Below are 24865 nucleotides of genomic sequence, written 5' to 3' on the forward strand. Positions count from 1 at the left end.
CTAAGCCAAAGCTCTTATGTTAGTCCTCTGAGAACAATGGTTTCTACCACAGAAAGTGTCACTATTACAACTTGACATTTGTTTGCGAAATTGCATTAATGTCTGTCTACACTACCAGACTGTAAACTCCATGAGGGTTTATGCATTGCATGCCTGCTCACCATCCCCGGTACCCTGCCTGCCATTGACTCAACACTTGCCAGGCACCTTTCTAGGTCCTGAATATCTGCAGGAAACATCAGATGAGGCCCCTGACCTCTGGCAGCTTCTGGTCTACTAAGAGGGAAGGCCGAAAACAAAATCCATAAGCCAGTGAATAAGATCATTAAAGAAAATGGGTCTAAAATCGATATACCATGAATATTTGTCCAATAAAATAATGATAATGAACCTTACCTAATCAGTTACTTGAATCCTAAAACTCTAAAAGCAGCTTCTATGGTATCACACTACAACAATAGCACATTTCTGCCCTGTGGTACCACAGCATTATCTACTGCACTCAGCCAGGTTAAATTCAAAGCATGATGGCTCATGCCTGTAATCCCAATGCTTTGGGAGGTCAAGGTGGGAAGATAGCTAGAGGCTAAGAGTCTGAGATCAGCATGGACAACACGAGATTCGTCTCTACACAAAATAATAAAAAATTAGGCTGATTCAAGCAGCAGAAAAATAATAATAATAAAATTTACAAAAATAGAATAAATGAATAAATAAAAATTAGCCAGGTGTGGTGGTATGCACCTGTAATCCTAGCTACTCAGGAAGCTGAGGTAGGAGGACTGCTTGAGCCCCAAAGTTCGAGGCTACAGTGAGCTATGATTGCACCACTGCACTCCAGCCTCGACAGAGCGACTCTGTCTCAAAAAGATAGAAAATAAAAAGTAAAATAAACTCCCTAGAAGGTTAAAAGGCATCTGACTGTTATAGAGTCAAGTCTAGGTAGTCTCTAACGCTTAGGACTAGAAACACGCTAATTTTCCCCTTGTGTGACATGAGTCAGAACAGTCACGGCTATCTCATGACCCAGGAATTCTGTTACACTGCTCTGGTGATTACAGCTTGTGATTTCAAGAGGTTCAAAAATGTGTGCGGAAAGAGCAGAAAGGCTGCAGAGAAAGCCTGCTCCAATGAGCCAGTCCCCATTTCCAAATCCATGCCCGTCTATCTATCCTGGCAGAAAGACAGAGCAACTTCTAAGAGGTGTAAGAGGAACATACATTGGGTATCATGAAAACCCACCAAGTGAAGATTGAAAAGTTCACTTTTTAGTCATTCAACAAATATTTACTGAGTACCTACTATGTACCAGGCACTACTATGAGGCATTGCTAGTGCCAAGAATATAGCAGAAAATGAATCCAACAAAAACCCCTGCCCTCATGGAACCTACAATCTTTTGGGAGTAATGATCTCAACAACCTCTGGCCCCTGTAACACACAGACAAGAACTGCCCTTTGGGTCAAGTGCCAGATGCCAGGTCAGCCATCTGTGTGTCCCCCACTGTCCAAATGAAGCCTCTCACAGATGCCCTTTACTTTCAAGGGGCCGCAGACCAAAATATCAGCAGTGCCAGGCCACTGTCAAAACTGCTGATACAGATGGGTCCCTTGGGGTTAGGGAAGGCTTCCCACACCAACCGTAGGTCTGACTTAAAAGGTGAGCAGGAAATACCTAGACTGCCAGAACAAGCTGGAGCTGCCAGAACAGGCTGTGCAGAGAAGCAGACAGGGGGTGGGGGTGGTCAGGGTTCTCTGTATAGGCAGAGGTAACTGCAGAAGCAAAGTCCTAGAGAAGGGAGAAGCTCGGGCCATTAGAAAACTGAAAACGCTCTGAATGGCTTTAGCAAGGGGAGGAGAGGCAGCAGCCTCTTTTGCCCCATGGGGAGCTCCTGAACTATTTTAAGCAGGGGAGTGATGGGATTCGATTTGCACTTTAGGAAGGTCACCTAACACCAGAGTAGAGAAAACATTAGAGCAGCCAAGCCCAACAGGGCAATCAGGGAGATCTGGGAGGTGACTGACCAGAAGGGGCTAGAGCAAAAAGAGAGTGTCAGGAAAAGGTCCTGGTTCCTGCCTGAGCAGCTGAGGACAGCGGTGCCCTCCATGTCACTGCTCACAGGCAGATCCTTTTCTTTGGGGGTGGCAGGGAGCAGGTAATGGCAGTGGTGGTCAGCCGGGCAGCATTTGTACAGGCTACAATGGAGGTGAGGAATGAGCAGGCAGGTGGATGAACAGGTCTAGAGCTCAGGAGACAGGTCTGGACCAAGATTTGGGAAATGATGGCAACCAAGGCACTGGCCTGGCAAGATCACCAGGAGCAGTGTGCCAGGTAAGGCACCAGGACACACCCTAAGGACACCAACATTCAAAGGCTGAATGTAGGCAAAGGAGCCTGCAGTCTACAAGGAAATTAAGGCGAGCAGGTTGGAGAAGTAGGAGGAAAGCCAAGAGGGCGTAGCTTCCCAGAAGCCAAGGGAAATAGCATTTTAAGAAGGAAAGAATGAGGGTATTATAGACCATGCTGTCAAAGGTCAAAGAATGCCAGAACTAGAAGGTGTTTTATGGACTTAGCACCATATTTACTGGGTTATTGGTGCTGGAATAACAGGCTCAGGTGTCTGATGGCAAGAGGGTCAGGGAAAGGAGAAAGAAGACACTTTAGTGAGACCAGAAATGAAGTGAGGGAAGAGCAATGGCTGCGGGGGATGTGGTCTAGAAAACTGGTAGAGAACTGAGCATGTTACAGGATGGTGAGATGGAGGCCACAGGCAGGATGAGGCTGAAGAGACAGAGATGGGCTAATGGACCACGTACTGCTCCTGAGGAGGTGAGATGGGATCTATGTCAGTGGCACAAACTAGCTCTGGTAGGAAGAGGGCCCCTCCTTCACCTAACAGGAGGCAGACCAGAAGAACAGCCCTTATAGGGCTGGGCATGAGGGCTGGAGGCACAACACCTGGTGGCTCCTGCTCACGCTGTTAAGAACAGCTTCTAAAGGCCAAGGGCAAGCATGAGGTACAGTGTTTGAGAAAGACAAGGGAAGTCTAGAACAGTAATCATGGCAAAAGGCAGAGAGAAGACTAAGGAAAAGGAGCCGGATGCAGCGGCTCATGTCTATCATCCCAGCCCTTCAGGAGACTGAGGCAGGCAGATCACTTGAGCCCAGGAGTTAGACCAGCCGGGACAACATGGAGAAACCTCATTTCTATAAGAAATACAAAAATTAGACAGGTGTAGTGGTGCATGCCTGTGGTCCCAGCTACTCAGGAGGTTGAGGTGGGAGAATCACCTGAGCCCAGGGAGGTCAAGGCTACAGTGAGCCATGATCATGCCACTGCACTCCAGCCTGGGTGACACAGTGAGACTCTGTTTCAAATTTTTTAAAAAAGGACCCTATGACCCAGCCGATGCTGGTTTACAGGGTCACCATGCTGGATTGGTAGGTGACTATGTGATTTCTCCAGCAGCTCTCAGAAGGCAGGGGCAGAGTCCTGCCAGCTACACAAAGGAAGGACAATGGGTGCTCACTGATAAAAGAATGGAGGGTAGGAGAAAAGCCAAGAACCTGGATGGGGCAAGGAATGTGTACAGAGGGATGGGAGGACTGGCATTCAGAGAACAAGGTGATTGTACTCAGGATTTCAGGTGAACAGGTAACTCCAGGAGATGACACAGTCCAGGCTGTGACCTGGGCAGTGGGTGAAGCACGGTGGAGAAGCCACCACTGGACAGGAGATGGATCAAGACATTGAGTGAGTCATCGGAACCCAGAATGATGCAGTGGTATGTCAGGGGAAGATGATCTTGAGCCAAATCCCCCAGTCTTCAAGGAATAAGGCAAAGAGTATGGGAGTAGAGGGAGGAAAAAGAGAAAATATCAACACACCACCTGTCCCAAAGGAATGAAGTGCAGAGATCTCCTTCACCAAATGCATCTTATATGCTGTCAACAAGCAAGAGCAAGGCAGAACTTTACATATACCGCCTTATCTAATCCCCACAACCACACTACACAGTCTTATTCCATAGAGGCTAAAGACTTGCCCCAAATCACAGATGATTGATTGACTGACTGACTGACTGATTGAGACAGGGTCTTGCTCTGTTGCTTGGGCTAGAATGCAGTGGCCCAGTCACAGCTCACTGCAGCCTCAAATTCCTGGGGTCAAGTGATCCTCCTGCCTCAATCCTTCAATAGCTGCGACCACAGGCATGTGCCACCAGGCCTGGCTAATTTTAAATTTTTTTGTAGAGATGAGGTCTCACTACACAGGATGCCAAGATCACAGATCTTAAACATGCTGAATCCAGAATTTGAGGTTCAGGCTTCCAAACACCAAAGCCGCTCGGCCCCACCACATTCACAGAGAGACAGGATAGATTGCATTATTTATGCCCCAGCAATCCCTTATCCCCACACCAGAGCTCTCTAATTGCGCCTCACACCATTTCCAAGGAGGAGGGGTCAGGGACAGCCAGGCTGCTGGGTAATAAGCACCGGCTGTCCTCCTGAATGGCTTACTGTACTGGCTGAGATGGGAGGCCGCGGTAATTACCCAGAGCCCATTAAAAAGCACTGGGAATGTAATGTGCTAATACTTCTAGAACAAACACATCGAAATATTGGTTAAGGAAACACTGGCCTAGAATTTATATTTCTAAAAAAGCTGACTTGATCATAACTCCACAGGAAAAATTTCTTCCCATATTTCCAAACAAGCCAGTCAGTGGTTTGTTTGTTTTGTTTCGAGAGTAGGTCTCACTCTGTTGTCCACGCTGGAGTGCGCAATTATGGCTCATCGCAGCCTTGAACTCTCGGGCTCAAGAGATCCTCCCACCTCAGCCTCTGAGTAGCTGGCACTACTACTCAGTATGGGCATGCACTGCTATGCCTGGCAGCCAGTGTTTTAATTCCAATGACAACGAAGTTTCATTATAAGGAGAAAAGCAGCCTACCACACTTGTTTTATGGGGTTACAAAATGTTTGCTGCCACAGACTTAGAGCAAAAAGAAATGCCGAGGAAATACAAGATATGACAATAGTCTTGTTGCCAATATTAATACACAAGATAGCCAATGGTATTCATGTGGCTCTTGATTTGTTTGATATTTATTTATTTGGATGTCAATTAGACATAGTGGAAAAACCTGAGAAGAGGCTCGTGGTTGCAAAGATTTTTTTTTTTTTCTGGGTTGACCCACTCTGGGTGTATTTGAGCAAAATTGTGGGGCTTCCCACAGTACTTGGCAAGACGCGCCTGGCTACGAACAACACGGGACAATGGGCAGTCCTCGCTGCACTGCGCAGAGGAAAGGAAAGAAATCTTGCAGCCACTGCCTGAGAATTCTGCATTAACCAGGCATGCCTCACTCACTGCAACCCCCAAACAAGCCCAACTCTCCGTGTTGATTCTTCTTACCATACTCCACCGGAAAGCAGCATGATTTTCTGTCCTCAAATACTTCAGATTCCAAGAGAACTGCACCTTCTAGAGTCTCTACTGATAACCTCAGCCACTTACCCACTTGAAGCATCAGCACACACTTAAAAAGGAAACCTGCTAAGTATTCCTGACTCAGTCTCTCCAGGCCTGAGGGTGAAGGAGCTTATTCCCCTCACTTTTCAGAAGACGGGAAGAATTCAGACTTCACCCCCCTCCCTTCTCCCTCTCCTCCCCAATCCATGCTGTGCTCAGGGCCAGCAGCTTTGCAGGGAGGGAACTAATCTCAGATTGTTGAGGTGAGCAAGAGTGATAATGATGAGCCTTGGATCAGCTGTTTAATCTTTTTATACTCTCCCTGGTCTCTGAAATTCTGATCTTTACTCTGGGGGCATGTTATTATCCATGTCGTGAGGAAACCAGAAACGCGCCTCAGATAGACCCACTCTAAAAAGGATCATTCTTAAAACAGTAAAATTCAAATGAGGCACTGCATCCAGACACAGCCTAAGCAAATTTTACAACACATACACTGAGGAAGTGTTATCAAATCACCTGAAGAATGTTCAGAAAACTATTTTTTTGAGACAAGGTCTCGCTCTGTCCCCTGAGCTGGAAGGCAGTAGCACAATCATGGCTCACCGTAACCTCAAACTCCTGGGCTCAAGTGATTCTCCTCCCTCAGCCTCCAGAGTAGCTAGGACTACAGGCGCACACCACCATGCCTGGCTAACTTTTTATTTTTTGTAGAGATTGGGGTCTCGCTATGTTGCTATCAAGCTATCCTCCTGCCTCAGCCTCCCAAAGTGCTGGGATTATAGGCATGAGCCACCATGCCCAGTCAAGAATCTTCAGAAAACTTTCAATTTTGAAAATTCAAGGCCAGGCCGGAGGCTCACGCCTGTAATCCCAGCACTTTGGGAGGTCAAGGCGGGTGGATCACAAGGTCAGGAGTTCAAGACTAGCCTGGCCAATATGGTGAAACCCTGTCTGTCCTAAAAATCCAAAAAAATTAGCCGGGCATGGTGGCACATGCCTGTAATCCCAGCTACTTGGGAGGCTGAGGCAGGAGAACTGCTTGAATCCGGGAGGCGGAGTTTGCAGTGAGTCGAGATCACGCCACTGCACTCCAGCCTGGATGACAGAGCAAGACTCCGTCTCAAAAAAAAAAAAAAAAAAAAAATGCAAGTAGCTGAGGTTAACAATCACTAAGTATCACTGACACTGTGCTCTGAACACATCGTTCCTTTTTCTCTTTGTACTCTGTTCAATAGTTACACCATGCTCATTGATTTGGGATGAAGTTTGAGGTTTGCCTTCTTACTTCTGCCGATTAAAGTAATTTCTCAGCTACAAAAGAACAGAACATTCTCATTCTTCTTCATCCACTACTTCTAGCTTGAGATGAAGATGCTTCCACCTAGTTAAAAGGGCAAAACTTTAACCCAAGCAGTCCCTACTAACTGCCTGACCAAGTTACATATATATATATGTTCTTTTTTTTTGAGATGGAGTCTCCCTCTGTCACCCAGGCTGCAGTGCAGTGGTGCAATCTTGGCTTAATGCAACTTCCATCTCCCAGGTTCAAGCAATTCTCCTGCCTCAGCCTCCCAAGTAGCTGGGATTACAGGCACACGTCACCACGCCCGGCCCATCTTTGTATTTTTAGTAGTGATGGGGTTTCATTATGTTGGGCAGGCTGATCTTGAACTCCTGACCTCAAGTGATCCACCCACCTCGGCCTCCCAAAGTGCTGGGATTACAGACGTGAGTTACCATGCCCGGCCATATATATATATATAAAAGTATATATATATATATGCTTTTTTTTTTTTTTAGAGACAGGGTCTCGCTTTGTCTCACAGGTTGGAGTACAGTGGTGAGATCAGCTCACTGCTGCCTTGCGCTCCTGGACTCAAAAGGGATCCTACCACCTCAGTCTCCCAATGTTGCCCATGCTGGTCTGGAACTTCTAGCCTCAAGCTATCCTCCTGTCTCAGCCTCCCAAAGTGCTGGGATTATAGGTGTGAACCACCACACCCAGCCAACAACAATTTTTAACCCCAGGATTTTAAAATTATGTAAATGTTTTCTGACTTAAAAAATTCCATTTAGATGTCTGTGAGATCTCAGCATCACCCTCGCCTCTTCTCTCCCCTGGCTCCTCCTGTCCCTCTATCCCTCAGAGCACATCACATCCTTCCACTCCCTTGAAATGCCACCTTCTACCATCCTCCTCTTCCCACCTATCCCAGGGAAAACCCTCTCTACCATCCCTGCTTCCAATCCTGCCTCCCCTACTCTGGCTCTCCATGCAGCAGCTGTGGTTTCATTTAAAAAATCAATCAGGGCCAGTTGCAGTGGCTTACACCTGTAATCACAGCACTTTGGGAGGCTGAGGCGGGTGGATCACTTGAGGCCAGGGGTTTGAGACCAGCCTGGCCAACATGGTAAAACCTCATCTCTACTAAAAATACAAAAATTAGCCAGGCATGGTGGTGCGCACCTGTAATCCCAGCTACTAAGGAGGCTGAAACATGAGAATCACTTGAACCACAGAGGCAGAGGTTGCAGTGAGCTAAGATCACACCACAGCACTCCAGCCTGGTCAACAGAGTGAGACTCTATCTCAAAAAAAAAAAAAAAAAAAGTCTATCAGGCTGGGCACATTGGCTTATACCTGTAATCCCAGCACTTAGGGAAGACAAGGAGGGAGGATGGCTTGAGCCCAGGAGTTCGAGACTAGCCTGGGAAACATAGTGAGACCCCATATCTACCAAAAAACAAACAAAATTAGCCAGGCATGGTGGCATGCACCTGCAGTCCCAGCTGTGGGAAGGGCTGAGGTGGGAGGATCACTTGAGCCCAGGAGGTTGATGCTCCCATGAGCTGAGACTGCACCACTGCATCCCAGCCTGAGTGACACAGCAAGACACTGTGATATGCTTTGGATCTCTGTTCCCGCCCAAATCTCATGTGAATTGTAATCTCCAATGCTGGAGGTGGGGCCTGGTGGGAGGTGATTGGATCATGGGGGTGGTTTCTTATGGTTTAACACCATCCCCCTTGGTACTGTTTAAAAGTGTGTAGCACCTCTACCTTTTCTCTTCCTTCCGCTCCAGCCAAGTGAAGTGCTGGCTCCCCGCTTGCCTTCCACCATGATTGTAAGTTTCCTGAGGCTTCCCCAGAAGCCAAGTAGATGCCAACATCATGCTTCCTGTGCAGCCTGCAGAACCATAAGCCAATCAAACCTCTTTTCTTTATAAATTACCCAATCTCAGGTATTTCTTTATAGCCATGTGAGAACAGACTAATATACCGTCTCATAAATAATCTAAAAATCAATCAATTCTTGTTACTCCCCTGAGCTTCCTCCATACTCAGAATCCTCCAGTAGTTCCCAATCATATGCAGATTAAAATACACTCCTTACAGCAGCCGGCAGGCCAGTGGATGCAGCCCTCCCCTGACTATCTCCTGGCTTCATCCCCGTCCACTTTCCCCAGGGGCCCCTGCACTGCAGCCACATTGGCCTTCTCACCAAAGCCTCTGCACTTGCTGTTTGCTCTGCCTGGGAAGCTTTTCCTCCATATGTTCCCATGGCACAATCCCCAGTCAATCTCTGCTCACCTATAACCTCCCTAAAGACATGTCTGCTGCCACCTCATTCTCTCCCCTAGTCACTACCTGGTATCATATCCTACATCTATTACTACATTGGGAATCTTTGGTCTGCCCCCAGACCGGGACTGTCTCATTTCCTATCATAACTCAACGCCTGGCCTAGGGAAACCACACAGCTCACACTTAGCAATCATTGATCTAAGTGGGTCTCCAGCTCCCCGTTCTGCCAGGAATCCCCTGACTCTAGTCAAAGGTGATTCTTACCTGCTGAAGACCTGTGAAATCAGAGCAAACCATATATTTCTGGAATAAACATAAACCACTCAGCAACTGAGTGGGAGCAGCATGTAAACACGCGGCCCACCGCCTGGTGTTCCAGCACCTGCATCGGCTAGTTTGTAAGAACAGAGGCTGTGGCCGGGGGCGGTGGCTCACCCCTGTAATCCCAGCACTTTGGGAGGCTGAGGCAGGTGGATCACCTGAGGTCAGGAGTTCGAGACCAGCCTGGCCAACATGATGAAACCCCGTCTCTACTAAAAATACAAAAAATCAGCTGGGCGTGATAGCAGGCACCTATAATCCCAGCTACTCAGGAGGCTAAGGCAGGAGAATCGCTTGAACTCGGGAGGCAGAGGTTACAGTGAGCCGAGATCGTACCACTGCACTCCAACCTGGGCAACGAGAGCAAAACTCCCATCTCAAAAAAAAACAACAACAACAACAACAGAGTCTGCCATTGGGAGAAAAGGCTTCCTACTTGATGATTCCCCTTAACATAAAATTAGAGAAATGAAAAATGGTTGTTCCTGGTTTTCTTTCCCAGTCTCTGAATTTGCAGGGAAATAAACATATTAATAAATAATTAGTTACCCATATCAGTACCTCTATTCTCATACTGGCCTCACTGTATAGTTTAGGTTTGGGGTTTTTTAAAAAATATTTTCTACAACTAAATAATGTTTAAAATACAAAAGTACTTTTCTAAAATAGATATATTTACTTTATTTTGAAGAAAAATGCCTGGATTATAAAAGTTTTTCTAAAAATGTACTTCTGACAGTTGTGGCCATTATTAGAGTAAGATATGTCACAAATGTATGCACATATTATCTCATTATTTTTGAAATAAAAATATGATGAGGTAATTAATTTTGTGCTTAGCTATAAAATTAGTGTAAATATATCAAAATATCAGAAATTTGAAAGAAACAGTAGGAAACATCTATAATGAAGGTTGCACCATTCTGAGATTTTATTGAAGAGTATACATTGAGGTTATACTCACATAAGGGCCCATTTCCTATAGAAAGTCAGTCTACCAGAGCAGTTATTTAAGTAAATTTGATAATGAGTATACCCTGTAACTCCAAGCCAAGACATGGGTTGCTATAAACATGAGGGGAGACAGAGGGTCTACACGTGGAAGCTTTACTGACAAAAGTTGATCACTGGCCAGGAGCGGTGGCTCACACCTGTAATCCCAGCACTTTGGGAGGTCAAGGCAGGCAGATCACCTGAGGTTGGGAGTTCGAGACTAGCCTGGCCAACATGGTGAAACTCCATCTCTACTAAAAATACAAAAATTAGCCGGGCGTGGTGGCACGTGCCTATAGTCCCAGCAACTCAGGAGGCTGAGGCAGGAGAATCGCTTGAACTTGGGAGGCAGAGGTTGCAGTGAGCTGAGATCACACCACTGCACTCCAGCCTGGGCAACACAGTTAGACTCTGTCTCAAAGAAAAGAAAAAGAAAAAAAAGATAGATCACTGGATCACTGATCTCTTTGATCACTTGATCACTGAGACCCAGGACAACAGCTGCAGAAGAAGTGATTAGCCAAACAAACAACACACAAATTGGTATGTAAAAATAATCAGTGCCCTGGCTAGCTTATCAGTCAACTGGGGTAAAAGTGGTCCTGTATAAAAACAACCACTGTGCCAGAAGAGTGAAGAGGACAGCAAGCTAACCACGCAATTCAGAACAGGCTCTTGTCAAAAAAAAATCTCTAGTATATGATTACCCTGAGACTTGCCCACATTTCTTATACCTTCCATGCAATGCTAAGGCTCACTTTTAATCTAAAATTGGCAAACTTTCTTCATGTGCCTCTGAGTCCTCTTCTAGTTCCACAAAGGATTAAATAAAAAGGGCCTCAAAGGATAAAAGAAGGAGGGAGGGATGGAGGGAGAGACAGGGAGAATAAGAATACAGAAAAATAGAAAGAGGAGAGCAAGAAAGAGACAGAGGGAGAAAGAGAAAGAAAGGGAGAAAGAAGAGAAAGAAAGAACAAACAGCAGAGAGAGAAACAGAGACAGAGGAAGAAAGAAAAGAAAAAAGCTCACGGGAAAAAAATAGTGATGTGCTTCATGGAAAAGCTATTTGTTAAAGAGTCCCTCTTTTTTCTGTGTACTGTATCATGCCATATGTGGGAAGTGAACAAGGCTGGAACTCCGCCTAAGAACATCTGCCACGGACTTTAAAAGCCCTAATAATAGCACAGCTGGTGTCCCCAGCCTAATGAGCTCACCACCCACGTGACTGCTCCTTCTCCAGCAGCTTCTCCAGAGAGAGAAGGCGGCCAGCAAGAGAAGCAGTCCTCGCCCCCGCCCTCCCCCACATTCATGCTTTATTTCCTCCACTGCGTTCATTCTCCCCTTCCAGAAACCACCCCCTCCCATTTTCTTGAGCTAAGTTACTCTGTTCCAGCAGTTCCTTTGAACACACACATTCTTCTTTTTTCCTTTCCCTCTCCCTTTGAACAGACACATTCTTAACATGAAAGGCAAATGCCAGAAATAAAAGATGGGGACATCACTACAGATCTTATGGACACTGAAAAAGTAATAATTGGGCCAATTAATTGAGCAGCTTAAAGTGGATAAAGCCCTAAAATACACAACTTATCAAAATTAGTGTAAGAAGATAAAAATCACACTATATCTATTTTTAAAATGGAATTCCAAATGAAAAACTTTCTACACCACAACAAAAGGCCAGCGTGCCCCAGCGTGCCTCGTTGCCAGGTCCGAGGTACAGGCGCCTCCAGGAGCCCTGATCTGGGAAGTTACACCTGACAGGAAGACTGTCCAAGGCATATTGCTAGGAGGAAACCAAGCACAGCAGAAAGGGGGGTAGGGAGGATGTAAACAAAGAAGTGAGGTTTTTACAAGGTTGGGAAGTTTTAACCCCCTCTGGTATAATCTTTTGAAACTAATTCCCATCACAATATACTTTTAAAAGCTCTCTAGCATTTTAAGAAACGGCACCTTAGCATCAAGAAGAGAAAGAATTTCAGCTTCTAAGGGGAAGCCTAGCAGAAAGTAACAAGAGGAGACTCATGTTGGCACTGATGTGGTATCCACAGCAATTGGAAAAGAAGCTGAAAAATCTGGGATCTCTCACTCTCAGTCCAGGGCAACACATCCTGACAGCCAGGAAGAGTCAAATGGCTATGGTAAGACACATGGGGTTTATTCACCAGAGAAAGACAAAGAACGCCACATTTCAAAACTCAGGCTTGGTAACACAATAGCATGGGTGTGTATGCAAGCATGAAGTACTGAAGCTAACAAATTACTAGATTCTATCCCTGTCTAGCAAGTATTTATTTCAATAGCAATCATATGATTAGCTGAAAGTGGGCAATCATTAACTTCATCTGCTGTTAAATAGTTACACACAAAAACATGGTGCTTTATATCTTGTTAGTATCGCGAGTAAGTTGTGTAACCCTTGACAGTGTTCTGTTTTGATTTAAAATACCAATGCTATTGCTGCCATAAGTTAAACGCAGCAAAATTACAAAACTTCGAAGATAATTACGGTATTTTAAGGACTATCATGAATACTTTTATACAACTGCGATGTTTACAAGGCTAAGCCAGCATCTCTTCTGAAAAAGAACCAAATGATACAACTAGAAATATCTGCATACCTACTATGTATAAACAACCCCAAAAGACATTTTAGCTTTTATCTCACTTGGCCTCTCACAGCAGAGTGACCCTGTGAACCCTACCCTTCACCAAAAGAACACTCCCTCCCGCAGCACTTCTGGTCTTCTCCCAATCTCTAGTCACTACCCCTCTGTGAGTTCTCCTACACATGGATATCACTACTGTCTACACAGGAATGGTCCCCAAACCCTTGCCTCAAACTCCTATCCCTCTTTGAAGTGTCAGGCCCAGATGTCCCACTGCCCTACACATCTCCACTTAGAAATCTCAGGAGTGGCCGGTCACAATGGCTCACACCTATAATCCCAGCACTTTGGGGAGCCAAGGTGGGCGAATCACCTGAGGTCAGGAATTCGAGACCAGCCTGGCCAACATGGCAAAACCCCACCCCTACTAAAAATACAAAAATCAGCCAGGCATGGTGGCGGTCACCTGTAATCCCCAGATACTTGGGAGGCTGAGAAAGGAGAACTGCTTGAACCCGGGAGACAGAAGTTGCAATGAGCTGAGATTGTGCCACTGCACTCCAGCCTGGGTGACAGAGCAAGATTCCATCTCAAAAAAAAAAAAAAAAAAAAAAACCTCACAAGCACATCAAACTCCGCACATTCAAAACAAGACCCTCCAAGTCCTTACCACTGGAACAACTGATTAATGGTAGTCCAACTCGGGAACCTCAGCTTTATCCTTCACTCTGCCCCCCCACCCTTACCCTACCACTCTCTCTTCAACAAGCAAGGCTTACCTCCTAAACATCCACCCGCACTATCACTCACTAACCCCCACCCTCTCTCACCTTCAGTACAGCCAGAGCTTCCATCTGGGTCTCAGTCATCATGGAGGTAAGATAAGGCCTAGGATCACATACTGGTCTAGGACGCGTTTACCAAGGTAAAGCCAGCCAGCACTCCTAATGCCACCCAACCCTGCCATGGGTCTTCTCTTTGGAAAATCTACAAACTGCTTCCCTTTCCACCCTAGTGACCAAATGTGGATGCAACTTGAATTTGTGAGGGAAATTCTCAAACTTGCTTGTGATGATCAATCTGCCATGCTGCCTTCTGCCAAACAGAGAATTCAGTACACTGTAAAGAACAAAAACTGGATTATAAGATAGCCAAACTCCCAGGAATATTTTCTTTTTTTTTCTTTTTTTTTTTTTTTTTTTAATTTTTTTTTTATTATACTTTAAGTTCTAGGGTACACGTGCACAACGTGCAGGTTTGTTACATATTTTTTTTTTTTGAGATGGAGTCTCGCTCTGTCGCCCAGGCTGGAGTGCAGTGGCATAACCTCGGCTCACTGCAAGCTCCGCCTCCTGGATTCACCCATTCTTCTGCCTCAGCCTCCTGAGTAGCTGGGACTACAGGCGCCCACCACCATGCCCAGCTAATTTTTTGTCTTTTTAGTGGAGTCAGGGTTTCACCGTGTTAGCCAGGATGGTCTCGATCTCCTGACCTCGTGATCTGCCCACCTCAGCCTCCCAAAGTGCTGAGATTACAGGCATGAGCCACCACGCCCAGTCAGCAATATTTATTTTCTTTATTCCTTTCCATGAGTATCACTTCTACTATAACATCAAGAGACTTAGCCCACCTAAAAGTTTTGCAAGTTAACACTCAATTGTTGTGAAAACATTCATCTTGTACTAAAGTGTTTTTTTTTGTTTTTGTTTTTTTTTGACAGGGTCTCCTTCCGTTGCCTAGGCTGGAGTGCAATGGTGTAATCACGGCTCACTGCAACCTCTGCCTCCCGGGCTCAAGCAATCCTTCTATTTCAACTTCCCGGATAGCTGGGACTACTGGGGCACACCACCATGCCCAGCCAATTTTAGTACTTTTTGTAGAGATGGGGTTTCACCATATTGCCCAGGCTGGTCTCCAATTCCTGGGCTCAAGCAATCCACCCGCCCTGGCCTCCCAAAGTGCTGGCATTACAGGCGTGAGCTGCTACACCCGGTCAGTAATTTAACAAGACTAACTACTTTCCTATCTTTCAAACACAGTATAAAACATCTACTGCACCAGTCAACATTTTAGTCTATTTTGCCAATGATTTGCCTGTCACACCTTTTATCCGCTGCTGTAATAATAACAATCTGCTTGTCTTCTCAAATAGAAAGATGTTTTTCCAAATATATAACACCAAACTATGTTTCTCCCACAAGAGATCTTTGGAATGTCTTGATATTCAAATCCAAAGGGATTCTTCTAATGCCTTGGGACCACTGCAAAATTAACCCATTCTCCTCAAAGTCAAAGCAGGGAAGGTAGTTGTCAAGTGAGCAAAAACCACAGCTCACATCAATGCTTTAGGCCATGAGGGCTATTCCTGTTACTGTCATACAGATGAAGTCCAGTGCACACCCCACCCTTGAGGTGTGGCACAGAATACCTGCTCCAAACTATTTTTGGATGAATGGATCATAAGGAGTTCAGTAAAAACAATAATTATGGCTAACACAAATGCTTCCTCTTAGCCAAACATATGTATAAGCTCACATAATCCTCTTAATAACTGTATGAGGGCCAGGCACGGTGGCTCACACCTGTAATCCCAGCACTTTGTGAGGCCAAGGTGGGTGGATAACCTGACGTCAGGAGTTCGAGACCAGCCTGGCCAACATGGTGAAACTCCGCCTCTACTAAAAATACAACACTTAGCCAGGTGTCGTGGCACACGCCTGTAATCCCAGCTACTTAGGAGGCTGAGGCAGGAGAACTGCTTGAATCTGGGATATGGAGGCTGCAGTGAGCCAAGATCGTGCCACTGCACTTCAGCCTGGGCAACAGAGCAAGACTCCATTTCAAACAAATAATAACTGTATGAAGTTATCATATAAGGTAATGATTCCAAAGCTGCCTGTCAAACAGGAGTCGCTGGGTTCCACACACCTAAGCACCAATCTTACACAGAAAAAAAAGTCATGGCTTCAAACACATCAATGGTGTGCTGCATTGTATCTACACTGTTAAATCTGAAGGTTTTTACTTTTTAACTAATGAATGAAAACGAAGCTACATCCCACTCAGGTACATAAATCAATTGTACAACTGTACAATTCCCATAGTATGCTGCATTTTATTTAAAACATATTCTAGATGCAAAGGTTGAAATGAAATGCTCACTGTCTAGGTAATACTTTTATTCTCCACTATGAAAGCCAGTAAACCAATTGTCTCGGAAATGCTGCACCCAAATGTAACAGTCAGAGACACAGCACCAGTGAGTCATACACATAACAAATTGCTCATTTTCTTCCTCCCCACCTTTCCTCTAAATCATTATAATGCTACTCCTGAATCATAGGTTTGGTTTTTTGTTTGTTTTGCATTTTTAATTCTCCAGTATAAAGCTTGCGAATTCCAACTTTGTAACATGACAAGAATCTGTCCTGTTAGTTTAAGTAAACCTCCAATTTTCTTCCCAGGTTTGAAATTCTGCAGTGCAGGCAAGGTCCACACCTCTAGATCTCCCACTAAATAAAAACTGCTCCTTGATACTCTAACTGTCTTGCTAGATCTCTCAAGATATCAGATTACCAAACTCCCTAACTGGAAGTCCAACAGGCAAACCAAGTTTACTGTGGGGGCCCTGTATTCAGAATCACAAGATGTAGCATACTGTTTCACTGAGTTATCCTTGTTCTTCCGGAAGTCTCATATACCAAATCCAAAGAAGAATGAACACTTGGAAAACTTAACTTTTATTAAAGCCGAACATATGTCTTATGACCCAATGATCTACTCTTGAGCATATCCCCGAGAGAAACGAGTACTTATATACTTAGTTCATAGCAGTTTTATCCATGATAGTCCCCACTGGAAAAAAACCAAATGTCCATCAACAGATAAATGCGTGAACAAATCATGATATAACCATAAAATGGAATCCTATTCCACACTAAAAAGGAATGAAGCACTAGTACATGCAACAAACAGATGAACATTGCAGACAAAACATTGAGCAAGACCAGACACAAAAGTATACATTAGATGACTCCATTTACATGAAGTCCAAAACAGGCACAATCATCCTATGGTAATAGTGGTCACAAGAGTGGTTATCTACGAGGAGTTACTGGCAGTACAATTGGTATATGTAAGTAAAATTAATGGAGCTAAGATAATTAAAGGTTCAATGTGTAAAAAATTAAAGGTTCTAGTTAACTTGTCAACCTTAGATGGTAATGCAACATGATATAAAATATTTGTTCCACAGAACACAGCAGCAACCGAAAGTCAGGCAGAAACCGAGGCAGACAGGATCTCCCTCTCGTGAGCACTGTCCTCTTCCCACTGCTGTTCTCCAGCCAGAACAGGGCCACCTGGTTCTACCATGAATCTGGACCATCAGTCCCTTTGCCATGAACAGCTGCGCTGTCTTCAGTCACTCTCTCCCTGACTTTCTCATCACACTGAGGACAATCAATTCTTCTGGAGGTCAAAGGAATTTGTCTTCCCCACTCTTCAAGAAATATTTCCCAATGGTCCTCAGACAAACATAAATTCAAGGGTAGTTTCTGCTCTCATTGTTTACCTGCTCCCCAAGGTCCAAATTCCTTACTCAATAATACAGGTGAGGCCAAACCACTTCTAACATTATAGAGAGACATTTTATCTTTGGTCACATCTCGAATCTCAAGCTGGAAATTATTTGATAGAAACCTATAAGAAAAGGAGGCAGCCTACACTAGAGGCTGTGTATCTAGAGTAGGTTGTATCATATCTGTTCCACATTTTGCAAAACTTAAAAACTGAGAGCTTACAGAATGTCAGCATTAAAAAAATCCAGACCCACAGCACATGTTGTTTATGTTAAAGAACTGCCTGGCCAGGTACAGTGGTTCATGCTTGTAATCCCCATACTTTGGGAGGCCAGGCAGAAAGATCGGTTGAGGTTAAGGCAGCCTGGGCAACATAGCAAGACCTCATCTTTACAAAAAAATTTAAGAAAAGAAAATAAAATCAGCCAGGTGTGGCAGCACGCATGCTACTTGGGAAGCCAAAGCAGAAAGATGGCTTGAGTCCAGGAGTTCAAGGTTACAGTGAGCTATGATCATGCCACTGCACTTCAGCCCAGGCAACAAACGGAGATTCTATCCCTAAAAAAAGAATTTTTTTATTGGACCAAAACAACCAGAGGAACTGATGGACAACTTCTAAAATCCCATGGTTCTCCATATGCATAAATGTTTTATCCCTGTAATCCTGGAGAGAGACAAAAAAAAGTGAGATCCTACATTCCTATTCTAATTAATATGCTTTTTTCTTTCTTTCTTTCTTTCTTTTTTTTTTTAATACTCTGTTGCCAGGCTGGAGTGCAGTGGTGCAATCTTGGCTCAATGCAACCTCCCCTTCCCAGGTTCAAGCGATTCTCCTTCCTCAGCCTCCCGAGTAGCTGGGATTACAGGCGTCCGCCATCATGCCTGGCTAATTTTTGTATTTTTAATAGAGATGGGGTTTCACCATGTTGACCAGGATGGTCTTGATCTCCTGACCTTGCGATCCACCCACTTCAGCTTCCCAAAGTGTTGGGATTATAGGCATGAGCCACCATGCTCGGCCATTAATATGCATTTTTTTAAGTGACATAAATCAACCTGCATCTATGTAATGGAAGATAGGATTTGCTAATAGTTCATCTGTATTGACATAAATTAGTAGACAGTGACATCTTTTAATCAACATAATCATGTTATCTAGTAACTAATTCTAGTCATTAAGGAGGAATGCAGTAAGTGCTCTGAATAGTATGCTAAAGAGATACTTTTCAGAAAATGTTAAGCCACTTAGTCCACAAGTTCAGTTATTTTCACCTACTTCTTAAAAGAAAAAAAAAAGATTTTTAAAGTCACCTGAGTACCCACAGCATGGTCTTATTTAACATTCAAATGTGGATAACTTATACTGTGATGGAGCATCCTTGTCAATGTTAGTACAAAATCCATTTCCTCTAGATAGATTATCCTCTGCTTCTGAATGTCCTGGAACTAGAAGAGACCCTAGAAATAATCCAGCTCCACAATTCCCAAACTGGGGCACATGTGCTTACGCTGGGGAGTCCCCAGAACCTCAGGGAAAACAAGGTACATTTTCCTTAAGAGCACTTTTTGACTCAGACAGCTTTTTTTTTTTTTGGGGGGGGGGTCTCACTCTGTCACCTAGGCTAGAGTACAATGGTGCAATAATGGCTCACTGCAGCCTCAACCTCCTGGGCTCAAGATTCTCCCACCGCAGCCTCCCTAGTAGCTGGAACTACAGGTGCACATCACCACACCTGGCTAATTTTTTCTTTTTTTTTTCTTTCCTTTTTCTTTTTTTTTTTTTTTTTTTTGTAACCATGAGGTCTCACTATGTTGCCCAGGCTGGTCTCAAACTCCTGGGCTCAAGTGATCCTCCCACCTCAGCATTCTAGGAAGGGCTATTCCCAGCTTCACACCTGTTACATAGCAAGAACCTGTCTCTATTAAAAAAAAAAAAAAAAAAAAGTTTAAGGAAGTCCAAACAGGCTGTCTATAAGCACACTGCCTATGAGTTAGCCCTGCTCTGAAAGGAACAGTACTGTAAAATAAAAATAATAAATTTTGAAAACAAAAGAAGAAGTCCAAACAAGGATTTCAAGAGCTCCCCTCCCATCCCATTCCACCCTGTTCCACCTCAGGTGCGCTATTAACAATAATAATTAAATAAATTTCTCACTATAATGAATAATACTACACAGCCTTTCATAAAATGCCTATCAAAGCCTTTAAGCAGCTAAACATCATTGGTATTCTAAGTAACTCAGGAGACATCTAGTTTTATGCATATGTAATTATTTACTGTCTCTTCACTAAAACTGCACTTTTCAACACTGCAAGTGGCCTCCATTTAGATACATCTAAGAAGACAAGTCAGAATAGGGAATATTTGTTTGAAAAGAAGGGGGGGAAAGGAGGTGAGAAGCCAGAAGACCCATTCATTCAACAGTGTATCTCTGTCTAACAACAGTGTATCTCTATCCAAGAATAAAATAAAACCTAAGAACCCACATAAGCCCTTGGGTTCTATCTCCATCTTTTAAAAACAGCATCCTCTTGTCTTCCCCTACAAAAATCACAGTGCATGCCAAATATAGATGAGTTAAATAAATCAGAGTCCATTTTCTCTTTTTTTGTTCTTTTGTTTTTGAGACAAGAGTCTTACTCTGTCGCCCAGGCTGGAGTGCAATGGCGCAATCTCGGCCCACTGCAACCTCCACCTCCCAGGTTCGAGCAATTCTCCTGCCTCTGCCTCCCATGTAGCTGGGATTACAGACACATGCCGCCATGCCCGGCTAATTTTTTGTATTTTAGTAGAGACAGGGCTTCATCGTGTTGCCCAGGCTGGTCTTGAACTCCTGAGCTCAGGCAATCCACCTGCCTAGGCCTCCCAAAGTGCTAGAATTACAGGCGTGAGCCACCACAGCCGGTGATCAGAGTCCATTTTTTCATGGTAACTTTATTTTCAAGTTTATCAAACTTCCCAACCATACAGTGTTAAACTCTGGCATGCACAAAAGGCTTTACTGAAAATCTGCAACCCTCAGTGAGTTTAAATGACTGTTCGCCCTCCAATGCCTTTCTTACTTAAGCCCCAAAGGGTAAAAAAAGAACTGTCCCTTGTAGAAAAACTGGCCACCTATCTGCTTACTCTCCTTGGCTCTCTTATGAGCTATATGGTGCAACAGAACAATCACATCTATAAAAACTCCGACAGCTGATGAAGAGGAGACTGCCCAAGGTCTGTTTTCTACCTTGGGAGCACGAAGTCAAGATGGGGAACCCAGATGGTTAATTCAAGAATCATCAAACAATTACAGAGGCCTACTATATACAAGGTCAGAGGCAGGGACTCAGAATGTAACGACAGGGACCAGAAGTGGTGGCTCGCGCCTGTAATCCCAGCACTTTGGGAGGTCGTGGCCAGCAGATCCCTCGAGGCCAAGAGTTTGAGACCAGCCTGGCCAACATGGTGAAACCTCGTCTCTACTAAAAATACAAAAATTAGCTGGGCGTGGTGGCAGGTGCCTGTAATCCCAGCTACTCGGGAGGCTGAGGCTAGAGAATCGCTTGAACCGGGGAGGTGGAGGCCACAGTGAGCCAAGATCGCACCACTGTACTCTAGCCTGGGTGACAGAGCAACACTCCGTCTCAAAGAATTAAAAAAAAAAACAAAAACAGAATGCAATAGAATGCATGACAGGAACAAAGTCCACTTAAGACAGCAAAACTTAAGGTGTTGTTAATTTGGAAAGTGAAAGTTTAAGAACTCCATTCAATGTGAATAGTGCTCTATTATTTTGAAAGCCCTTTTATTTTTACGTTTTTTGTTTTTGTTTTTGAGATAGGGTCTTGCTCTGTCGCCCTGGCTGAAGTGCAGTGATGCGATCTTGGCTCAATGAAACCTCTGCCTCCCGGATTCAAGCTATTCTCCTGCCTCACCCTCCTGAGTAGCTGGGATTACAGGTGCCCATCATCATGCCCAGCTAATTTTTGTATTTTTAGTAGAGACAGGGGTTTCACCATGTTGGCCTGGCGGGTCTCGAACTCCTGACCTTAAGCGATCCACCTGCCTCAGCCTCCCAAAGTGCTGGGAATACATGCGTGAGTCACCACGCCCGGCCCAAAGCTCTTCTATATTACCTGATTTAACCCTCACAATAAACCTATAAAACAACAATTACTATTATATGCTTTATTATCCCTGTTGGGGCTCAAAAAGGTTACCAAATTACAAACCCAATCATGTTGGAATGAGACCTGAAAACTCTCCCATGTTATTCAGTCAAACTTTTACAGACAGACACTTCCATTTAAAACATTGTCTTCCAGAGAGGGGAAGAGCAGGACAGAGAGGTTAAGTAAGGTCACACAGCCAATAAAGAGAGAGGAGTTGGAATTTCAGTCCAAGTTTCCCACTCCAAGACCAAAGAGAACGAGAAGCAACACAGCCAGAGTGGAGACACCCTCAACCGAGCGCTGGGGATGGGAAACTGGTCCCTGGGGCATCAAACAGGAAACGGCTGGTGCTGGGGCCAAGCTGAAACCCAACTGTTGCCAAACTCGCAGCCCTGAGACAAGGGCTTTAACCCGATTCAGCATCCCCTGGGCCCGGCTCAGCTCTCCAGCTGGCTTAGACTACACTGGCCTGGGAACCTCTACGACAAAGCTGAGGTCAAAGATCAAAGAGCAACCGAGTATGACCATTCCAAACCGAGAGACAAAAGGGAAGGCGCCATCTGTCACTCCAGGTCCAACTCTCCAAACCTACCAGTCAAGCTCCCAGCCCGTTGTCCCTTCACTCAATCCGGGGAGACCCTCCCCAGTGCAGACTGGCTCCAAGGCTAATCAGAGCTCAGTCTGAGCACCTTCCTCTTTGCTGCTCTTGTAGTTGGAAATTGGAAAGGACCCTGGAACTAGACTGTTTCCCTATGGTAACCTCCACTGCGCTTCCAGATAAACAAAAGACCCTCCAGAAAAGATTACCAGTCCCCAATACACACTCACAGATAGTATTGACAACGTTTACACATTTGAAGCAAATAAAGTTATAGTGAAGCGTATCAGAAAATATATATATATATATATCAGCGGTCCAACGACGAATACTTTGAAGGCTCTCAAAGCGGACGCTAATTTCAGTGTCTGAACAAGTGCAGCCAAGGGTTCTAAAACAGGGAAGCTTAACGGGGAGGGGGCACCCAGCGTCAGCCTCAAGAGTGGGTCAACTTTTAACATCTTTCCTAAAACACAACTTTGCAAAAGAAGAAACGATACAGTTCATTATATCTGTTTTTACCTGCAAGAGGCTGACCTTGGAGACTAGAAAAGAACTTTAAAAATCAAGTCAAGAAAGTAACAAAGTAAACTTGTTAACTCTGAGGATGCAAAGGAAGACTCTAAGGCATCTTTCTGCTCTCTGACAAGCTCAGATGATGTCATTTTCATCAAGTTTTGCGGGTGAGTGGGAATCGGGGTGCTGCCCGCGCTCTGGCCTGGCTCAGCTCCAGGCTCTTTGAAGGTCGCCTCACTGTCACCTCGGAGTGCCGGAGCGCGGAATCCAGGCCACGCGGCGCGGCCGACACGATGCCCTAGGGGCACTTTTCCGGGCTCCGAGGTCCTCCTGCAGGTGCGGCCGGCGCATTAGGAGGGCTGTCCCCGCAGGGTCCCGGCGCCCGGCCTCTCCCGCCGCCACTATCTCAAGCGGACACTCCCGGAACACCCGTGTCCTTCCCCATCCCCCGGGCCCGAGGCGCAGGGGGCGCGGGTGAGCGGAACCCTGGCTTACCCGCAAGAGGGGCGCGGAGCGCAACCCGGCAGCAGGCGCGGTCCCCGGGGGCCTCGGTGGGGGCTTCCTCCGCGTTGTTGTCGGCCCGGCCCCGGCCCCCCGGCTGCTCCGGTTCCCTCCGCTGCAGCCGGCCGCGCGGCACGGGGGCACTCGCGGTGGTTCCGCTCCGGCGCCGCCGCCTCCTACTGCCCGCCTGCCGCCCTGGCGCTCCTGGGCTCCGAGTCCGGGGTTCGGAGACGCGGGGGTCGTCGGGGCGTTCGAGACTCTCGGGAACGCTAAGGCTGCACTCGGGCTCTCCCGCGCGCGGCCCCGCGCCGGGGGACGCCTCGCTCGAGGCGCGGGGCGTCAAAGGCTCGGGGCGCGCGGGGGCGGCGGCCGGGTGGGCCCCGGGGCGGCGGGTAGGGGCGCTGCTGCGGACGCGGGGACTGATGCGGGCGCCGCGGCGCGGCCTCTCGCCATGGCTCCCCGGCGAGCGGGCGGCTCGCACCTCCCCTCCGCGCTGCCGTCACCGCCCGACGCGCGCCGAGCCCTCCCCCTTCCCAGCCCCGCCCGCCGCCCCGCGCCGCCACCTGCGGGCCGCCCTCCAGGATTCCCGCCGGCCACGTCCTAGTCGTCTGGAGCCGCGCCCCGCCTTCCTCGCCCGTGGCCGCCCCTGCACTTTTACCCACGCCGTGGGGCACAGAGAAGTATCCAGTAAAGACCTGGATCCGGAAAAGCTGATCACACCCCTCCTCGAGCGCTTATTTTCTTCTAGCACTTCTCGGGGTCCTTCCAGAGTCGGTCTAAGGGAAGGATGGGACCCCCGCGGCCCGGGGCGCTGATTGTGGTGAACACAGTGGAAGTGCAGGCGTTCTGTTCCTGCAGGGCGGGCTGTCTTTTAGCAAAGCTGCCCTTAGGCTTAAATGGAGAGAGGATGGAGCCGGGGACGGGGAGAAGGCTGGAGGGGATGGAACTGGCGTTTGGAGTAAGATGCCACCAAAGGATGACAGGCGGGGGTGTGGTGGACAGCAGAGCGGGCATTAGGAACCGATCCGATCCGGGAAGTAAGAGCTTACAAGCCATTCTGTTATGCAAATCACTTGTGGACGGTTTAACAGGGAACAACTCACATGATCTCATTTCCATTTGAGGCTACTGAGTCTACTTCTTCTTTTCTACCCAGGGATCATAGAGGACATTGGGAGGACTTGAAGAAGACTCAGACCAGAACCAAAGGTGTAAGGAAACTAAACCCTACAAAAGCTGATTTCTCATACTGGCATAGACGACTTGAAGAGATCATCAAGTGTATAGTGAAGATTGGCTCAGGCAAGAATCATCCATGGATGCTTACTCTAGGGGGCTGTTACTGGCTGACAGATATTTGTCTGGGTTGATGTGTCTCCCCATAGTTGGTTTAGATCTGTTAGTAGCAAGAGCGGAAATAGTAACTACACAAAGAGGCAGGCAGACAGCATCTTAACCCGGTGATCAAAATTTACATCACCAGAAGCAGATGGATATCATGTCCACATCAGCTATGCAGTATT

At 46.1% G+C, this 24865-nt stretch overlaps 1 protein-coding gene across 2 annotated transcripts in view; it reads right to left on the bottom strand.

Moving 5' to 3' along the window:
* The window catches only part of TRAK1 (trafficking kinesin protein 1), a 210898-nt gene extending 187455 nt beyond the window's left edge, over nucleotides 1–23443 (bottom strand). For both annotated transcript variants that reach the window (XM_031663456.1, XM_031663453.1), the window contains exon 1: nucleotides 23337–23443. The gene's annotated coding sequence lies outside the window, so the exon portion shown is untranslated. The remainder of the gene's footprint in view (nucleotides 1–23336) is intronic.
* Between the last annotated feature and the right edge of the window lie 1422 nt (nucleotides 23444–24865).

Source organism: Papio anubis, chromosome 2 (genome assembly GCF_008728515.1).
Source record: "Papio anubis isolate 15944 chromosome 2, Panubis1.0, whole genome shotgun sequence".
Taxonomy (NCBI): domain Eukaryota; kingdom Metazoa; phylum Chordata; class Mammalia; order Primates; family Cercopithecidae; genus Papio; species Papio anubis.